Genomic DNA, 8398 nt, shown 5'->3' on the forward strand with positions numbered 1-8398 from the left:
CACCAACACTGCATGCTGGTTGTCAGGGTAACAGTGACATACTGAAAAGCTCTTCTATTGTTGTAGTAGATGCCCAGGGTGTTCCTTGCAGGAGCAGTCATCTGGTGCATTTGCTGTATCTCTACAATGTTCTTGCCTCGTAGCCAAAGAGCAGAAAGATAATGGGTCTATAAATGTGGTTAGTCACTTTAGGAGCTTAAAGCCTCAGATTCAGTTCCCAAGCTCATACTTCCACCATGTGAGCCCCTCAGATGGCAGCAGCAGTAAGTTCTTATTGTATGGATCAGCCACCAGTGAGGGATACAATCTATGTGGGCAAGGAATAGACGCATGAGAGTCCCCATACAGGGTTGCCTTTTTTATGCTGCCCTTCCTGGGAAGCACAGTAGGGTTTGTGGACACGCCTCCAAACCTGTATATCCTCAGGAGATGGAGAATTCTGTTCCAGATCCCAAAGCTTCCTCATGGCTCCTGTCAGTCTTTTTCTGCCTTCCCTCTAGACAGTAGCCTCCAAGATCTCCCTCAACCACTGGTGTCTCTGCCAGTGAGCTGGGTGCCCCTCGCAGCCCTTGACTATCACTTCTTAGTAGATTGGCTATCTGTGCCTTCGTCAGCATCTCTCTCTCTGCATAGTTCCACCAGCTGACTCTTCTTCAGCTGCTCATAACTCATCTCTTCTGTTTGTGTCTTCTTAGTGTTTTTTCCCCCAACAGTCTATGAGACTCTTCTCTGTGCTTTTCTCTTCTATGCTATTTGCTTCCCCTCCTGTTGGAATACATCACAGATCCAACACAGGTTGCCACCCAGTATATCACAGTTTCTGGGGTAGCTCCTTGAAACTTTAAGGGCCAGAAGCCTGGAGTAGCCAGCCCTCTTTATTGATCAGGTGCTGCTATTCCCATTGATCAGGTGATTCCACCACTCAGTGCTTGTATAAAAAGTAGCAGGGCAGAGCTGCTGGAGTCAGCAGGGAGAGGGAGAAATGGGGAGTCTCCTGGGAGGGGAGGCAGAGAGAAGCTGCTGGGGTAAAAGACCCCCCAAGGAGAGAGAGCAAGGAAGAATCCTGCAGTAGGTCCAGAAGCAGGAGAGAGTGAGAGAGGCAAAGGGCTTGGCTACACTTGCGAGTTAGAGCGCCTTAGAGGAGCCCTGGGCACACTAGCTCACTACCCGTCCACACTGGCAAGGCATGTAGAGCGCTCTGACTCTGTGGCTAGGGCGCTCCTGGTACTCCACCTCGGCGAGTGGAATAACGTTTGCTGCACCCCCGCTGGAGCGCCACAGCACCAGTGTGGACGTCCTGGTCTGTTAGTGCGCTCTGATCAGCCTTCAGAAGTGTCCCACAATGCCTGTTCTAGCCACTCTGGTCATCATTTTCAACTCTATTGCCCTGCCCTCAGGTGACCAACCATCAGACCCGCCCTTTAAATTCTCTGGGAATTTTGAAAATCCTCTTCCTGTTTGTTCAGCCAGGTGTGGAGTGCTCTCAGCAAATCTTTCCAGGTGACCATGCCTCCATGTGCCAGGTGATCCCCAGGATGCAGCAATGGCGAGGTGCTGGACCTCATCAGTGTTTGTGGGGAGGAAGCTGTCCAGTCCCAGCTGCGCTCCAGCCGTAAGAATTACGATACCTTCGGGCAGATACCAAGGGACATGATGGAAAGGGGCCATGTCCGGGACGCACTGCAGTGCAGGGTTAAAGTGAAGGAGCTGTGGAATGCCTACTGCAAAGCCCGTGAGGCAAACCACCGCTCCGGTGCTGCCCCTGCAACCTGCCGTTTCTACAAAGAGCTGGACACGATACTTGGGGGCGACCCCACCTCCATTCCGAGTACCACCATGGACACTTCAGAGCACAGTGCAACAAGGCAGGAGGAGGCGGAGGAGCAAAGTGGGAGCGAGGGTACCGAGGCAGAGGAAGACACCCCGGTATCCCTAGATACATGTGGCCAGAAGCTGTTCTCAAGCCCGGAGGAAGGTAGCCAGTTGTGGCGGCCAGTGCTTGGGGAAGGACAAACACCGGAGGAGGTTCCTGGTAAGCGGCTTTTATTTTGGGAAGGAAGTTATTCTGTGTGGGCTCTTGGGGCGAGGAGGGTTAGGGCTGCATGCATGCCTATATGCGGAATAGGGCGTTGATGTGCTCTCTCATATTGCGGTAATCAGCCTCAATGAACTCTTCAAAGGTCTCATTCAGAACTTGGGCAATCCGCTCGGGAGAGCCACTGTGGTCCTTGTCCCAGTAAGGCTAACTTCTCTGCGTCACTGTGCCGTAAGGGGCGGGGGGGACCATTGCTGCCCACAGGCAAATGGGCCAGGGCAGAAGCTGCATTGCAGTAGAAGACCCTCCCTTGCTTCCCAGGTCGCCCACAGCAGCGAGATATCTTCCAGGATGAACTCCTGTGGAAAATGTGGGGAGAGTGTTCAGTATAGGAGCCTCCTGCCGCAGTTGGTTCTCCCCAAGGCACAGAAACCCAGAGGGACAGTACAGCCGTGAAACAATGTCACGCTTGATCCTGTGCTTACTCACCATTTTGGGGCTCCCTTGGGTTATGTGCGCTCACTTTGGGATGGGCAAATTATGCTATTGTGTAGACTGTGCTTGCCCTTAAGTGTGGGGGAATCATTGAATCATAGTATGAAGCTAATGCCAGATCATCGTATTCACATTTTACCAAATTACCCCCTTCAGTCCTTTCTCTGCAATGACTACTCAAATGAGATGATTAAATAACCTCAAGGACCCTTGCAGCCACATAAATGTTCTGAATCAAACAAAAATACCTATTGGAACAGGAATGATGAAAAAAATTATTTATTTTTGTGAGGCACTATTTTTAGAATCATAGAATATCAGGGTTGGAAGGGACCTCAGGAGATCATCTAGTCCAACCCCCTGCTCAAAGCAGGACCAATCCCAAACTAAATCATCCCAGCCAGGGCTTTGTCAAGCCTGACCTTAAAAACTTCTGTGGAAGGAGATTCCACCACCTCCCTAGGTAACGCATTCCAGTGTTTCACCACCCTCCTAGTGAAAAAGTTTTTCCTAATATCCAACCTAAACCTCCCCCACTGCAACTTGAGACCATTACTCCTCGTTCTGTCATCTGCTATCACTGAGAATAGTCTAGATCCATCCTCTTTGGAACCCACTTTCAGGTAGTTGAAAGCACCTAACAAATCCCCCCTCATTCTTCTCTTCCACAGACTAAACAATCCCAGTTCCCTCAGGCTTTCCTCATAAGTCATGTGTTCCAGTCCCCTAATCATTTTTGTTGCCCTCCGCTGGACTCTTTCCAATTTTTCCACATCGATCTTCTACTGTGGGGCCCAAAACTGGACACAGTACTCCAGATGAGGCCTCACCAATGTCTAATAGAGGGGAATGATCATGTCCCTCAATCTGCTAGCAATGCCCCTACTTATGCAGCCCAAAATGCCATTGTTCTTCTTGGCAACAAGGGCACACTGTTGACTCATATCCAGCTTCTCGTCCACTGGTCCTAGGTCCTTTTCTGTAAAACTACTACCTAGCCATTTGGTCCCTAATCTGCAGCGGTGCATGGGATTCTTCCGTCCTAAGTGCAGGACTCTGCATTTGTCATTATTGAACCTCATCAGATTTCTTTTGGCCCAATCCTCTAATTTGTCTTGGGCCCTCTGTATCCTATCCCTACCCTCCAGCGTATCTACCTCTCCTCCCAGTTTAGTATCATCTTCAAACTTGCTGAGGGTGCAATCCACACCATCCTCCAGATCATCAATGAAGATATTGAACAAAACCGGCCTGAGGACCGACCCTTGGGGCACTCCACTTGATACCGGCTGCCAACTAGACATGGAGCCATTGATCACTACCCATTGAGCGAGACAATCTAGCCAGCTTTCTATCCACCTTATCGTCAATTCATTCAGCCCATACTTCTTTAACTTGCTGGCAAGAATACTGTAGAAGAGCGTCAAAAGCTTTGCTAAAATCAAGGAACAACACGTCACTGCTTTCCCCTCATCCACAGAGCCAGTTATCTCGTCATAGAAGGCAACTAGATTAGTCAGGCACGACTTGCCCTTGGTGACTCCATGCTGACTGTTTCTGATCACTTTCCTCTCCTCTAAGTGCTTCAGAATTGATTCCTTGAGAACCTGCTCCATGATTTTTCCAGGGACTGAGATGAGGCTGACTGGCCTGTAGTTCCTAGGATCCTCCTCCTTCCCTTTTTTTAAAGATGGGCACTACATTAGCCTTTTTCCAGTTGTCCGGGACCTCCCCCAATCGCCATGAATTTTCAAAGATAATGGCCAATGGCTCTACAATCACATCCACCGATCCTTTAGCACTCTCGGATGCAGTGCATCTGGCCCCATGGACTTGTGCTGATCCAGCTTTTCTAAATAGTCCCGAACCACTTCTTTCTCCACAGAGGTCTGGTCACCTCCTCCCCATGCTGTGCTGCCCAGTGCAGTAGTCTGGGAGTTGACCTTGTTCATGAAGACAGAGGCAAAAAAAGCATTGAGTACATTAGCTTTTTCCACATCCTCTGTCACTAGGTTGCCTCCCTCATTCAGTAAGGGGCCCACACTTTCCTTGACTTTCTTCTTGTTGCTAACATATCTGAAGAAACCCTTCTTGTTACTCTTAACATCTCTTGCTAGCTGCAACTCCAGGTGTGATTTGGCCTTCCTGATTTCACTCCTGCATGCCTGAGCAATATTTTTATACCCTTCCCTGGTCATTTGTCCAATCTTCCACTTCTTGTAAGCTTCTTTTTTTGTGTTTTAAGATCAGCAAGGAATTCACTGTTAAGCCAAGCTGGTCGCCTGCCATATTTAGTATCCTTTCTACATATCGGGATGGTTTGTCCCTGTAACCTCAATAAGGATTCTTTAAAATACAGCCAGCTCTTCTGGACTCCTTTCCCCCTCATGTTATTCTCCCAGGGGATCCTGCCCATCAGTTCCCTGAGGTTGTCAGTTTGCTTTTCTGAAGTCCAGGGTCCATATTCTGCTGCTCTCCTTTCTTCCCTGTGTCAGGATCCTGAAGTTGACCATCTCATGGTCACTGCCTCCCAGGTTCCCATCCACTTTTGCTTCCCCTACTAATTCTTCCTGGTTTGTGAGCAGCCGGTCAAGAAGAGCTCTGCCCCTAGTTGGTTCCTCCAGCACTTGCACCAGGAAATTGTCCCCTACACTTTGCAAAAACTTCCTGGATTGTCTGTGCACTGCTGTATTGCTCTCCCAGCAGATATCAGGGCGATTGAAGTCTCCCATGAGAACCAGGGCCTGCGATCTAGTAACTTCCGTGAGTGGCCAGAAGAAAGCCTCGTCCACCTCATCCCCCTGGTCTGGTGGTCTATAGTAGACTCCCACCATGACATCACCCTTGTTGTTCACGCTTCTAAACTTAATCCAGAGACACTCAGGTTTTTCTGCAGTTTCATACCAGAGCTCTGAGCAGTCATACTGCTCTTACATACAATGCAACTCCCCCACCTTTTCTGCCCTGCCTGTCCTTCCTGAACAGTTTATATCTATCCATGACAGTACTCCAGTCGTGTGAGTTATCCCACCAAGTCTCTGAAAGAAAAGGAGTACTTGTGGCACCTGAGAGACGAACAAATTTATTTGAGCATAAGCTTTCGTGAGCTACAGCTCACTTCATCGGATGCATTCGAAAATACAGTGGGGAGATTTATATACACACACACAGAACATGAAACAATGGGTTTTATCATACACTCTATAAGGAGAGTGATCACTTAAGATGAGCCATCACCAGCAGGAAGGGGGGGGAGGAGGAAAACCTTTCATGGTGACAAGCAAGGTGAGCCATTTCCAACAGTTAACAAGAACGTCTGAGAAACAGTGGGGGGTGGGGTGGAGGGGAGAAATAACATGGGGAAATAGTTTTACTTTGTGTAATGACTCATCCACTCCCAGTCTCTATTCAAGCCTAAGTTAATTGTATCCAGTTTGCAAATTAATTCCAATTCAGCAGTCTCTCGCTGGAGTCTGTTTTTGAAGCTTTTTTGTTGAAGGATAGCCACTCTCAGGTCTGTGATCGAGTGACCAGAGAGATTGAAGTGTTCTCCGACTGGTTTTTGAATGTTACAATTCTTGACGTCTGATTTGTGTCCATTTATTCTTTTACGTAGAGACTGTCCAGTTTGACCAATGTACATGGCAGAGGGGCATTGCTGGCACATGATGGCATATATCACATTGGTAGATGCCCAGGTGAACGAGCCTCTGATAGTGTGGTTGATGTGATTAGGCCCTATGATGGTGTCCCCTAAACAGATATGTGGACAGAGTTGGCAATGGGCTTTGTTGCAAGGATAGGTTCCTGGGTTAGTGGTTCAGACGTTCTTGTTAACTGTTGGAAATGGCTCACCTTGCTTGTCACCATGAAAGGTTTTCCTCCTTTCCCCCCCACGCCCCTGCTGGTGATGGCTCATCTTAAGCGATCACTCTCCTTACAGTGTGTATGATATAACCCATTGTTTCATGTTCTCTGTGTGTGTATATAAATCTCCCCACTGTATTTTCCACCGAATGCATCTGATGAAGTGAGCTGTAGCTCACGAAAGCTTATGCTCAAATAAATTTGTTAGTCTCTAAGGTGCCACAAGTACTCCTTTTCTTTTTGCGAATACAGACTAACACGGCTGCTACTCTGACACCAAGTCTCTGTTACTCCAATCACATCATAATTCCCTGACTGTGCCAGGACTTCCAGTTCTCCCTGCTTGTTTCCCAGGCTTCTTGCATTTGTGTATAGGCACTTGAGATAACTTGCTGTTTATCCTGCTTTCTTAGTATGAGGCAGGACTCTCCCCTTTCGCGCTCTCCTGCTTGTGCTTCCTCCCACGTCCCCACTTACCTCAGGGCTTTGGTCTCCTTCCCCTGGTGAACCTAGTTTAAAGCCCTCTTCACTAGGTTAGCCAGCCTGCTTGCGAAGATGCTCTTCCCTCTCTTTGTCTCTGTTTAGCACTCCTCATTCTTGGAACACCATCCCATGGTCAAAGAATCCAAAGCCTTCTCTCCCGCAGCACCTGCGTAGCCATTTGTTGACTTCCACGATTCAACAGTCTCTACCCAGGCCTTTTCCTTCCACGGGGAGGATGGACGAGAACACCACTTGCACCTCAAACTCCTTTATCCTTCTTCCCAGAGCCACGTAGTCTGCAGTGATCCGCTCAAGGTCATTCTTGGCAGTATCATTGGTGCCCACGTGGAGAAGCAGGAAAGGGTAGTGATCCGAGGGCTTGATGAGTCTTGGCAGTCTCTCCGTCACATCGTGAATCCTAGCTCCTGGCAAGCAGCAGATGTTCCGGTTTTCCCGGTCAGGGCGGCAGATAGATGACTCAGTCTCCCTGAGGAGAGAGTCCCTGACCACCACCACCCGCCTGCTCCTCTTGGGAGCGGTGGTTGTGGAACCCCCATCCTTAGGACAGTGCATCTCATGCCTTCCAATCAGTGAAGTCTCCTTCTGTTCCCTTCCCTCAGATGTATCATCTAGTCCACTCTCCACATTAGTACCTGTGGAGAGAACATGAAAACGGTTGCTTACCTGTATCTGTGTTGCTGGTACATGGACGCTCCCCTTTCTTCTTCTGGAGATCACATGCTGCCAAATTTTCTTCACTGTCCTCCTGTCCCCGCTGCGCAGCCAGCTCTGAATCTTCAGAACACTGTGCCAGTAGAAGCATATCCTGACATCTGTCTAGGAAATCTTCAGTTTCTCTTATGCAATGCAGAGTCGATACTTGTTTCTCCAGACCTTGAATCTTCTTTTCTGTCAAGGTTCCTTCCCCACTTTGAACTCTAGGGTACAGATGTGGGGATCTGCATGAAAAACTCCTAAACTTACTTTTACCAGCTTAGGTTAAAACTTCCTCATGGTACAAACTATTTTACCTTTTGCCCTTGGACTTTCGCTGCCACCACCAAACGTCTAACCAGTATTATATTATTAGGAAAGCGTCTGTTTGGAAACGTCTTTTCCCCCCAAAATCCTCCCAAACATTACCCCCCCCTTTCCTGGGGAAGGTTTAATAAAAATCCTCACCAACTTGCATTGCTGACCACGGACCCAAACCCTTGGATCTTAAGAACAATAAAAAAGCATTCAGTTTCTTACCAGAAGAATTTTAATAGAAGAAAAAGTAAAAAGAATCACCTTTGTAAAATCAGGATGGTAGATACCTTACAGGGTAATTAGATTCAAAACATAGAGAATCCCTCTAGGCAAAACCTTAAGTTACAAAAAGACACAAAAACAGGAATATCCATTCCATTCAGCACAGCTTATTTTCTCATCCATTTAAAGAAATCATAATCTAACGCATATCTAGCTAGATTACTTACTAAGTTCTAAGACTCCATTCCTGTTCTGTCCCCAGCA

The sequence above is a fragment of the Dermochelys coriacea genome, chromosome 11, assembly GCF_009764565.3.
Source record: "Dermochelys coriacea isolate rDerCor1 chromosome 11, rDerCor1.pri.v4, whole genome shotgun sequence".
Taxonomy (NCBI): domain Eukaryota; kingdom Metazoa; phylum Chordata; order Testudines; family Dermochelyidae; genus Dermochelys; species Dermochelys coriacea.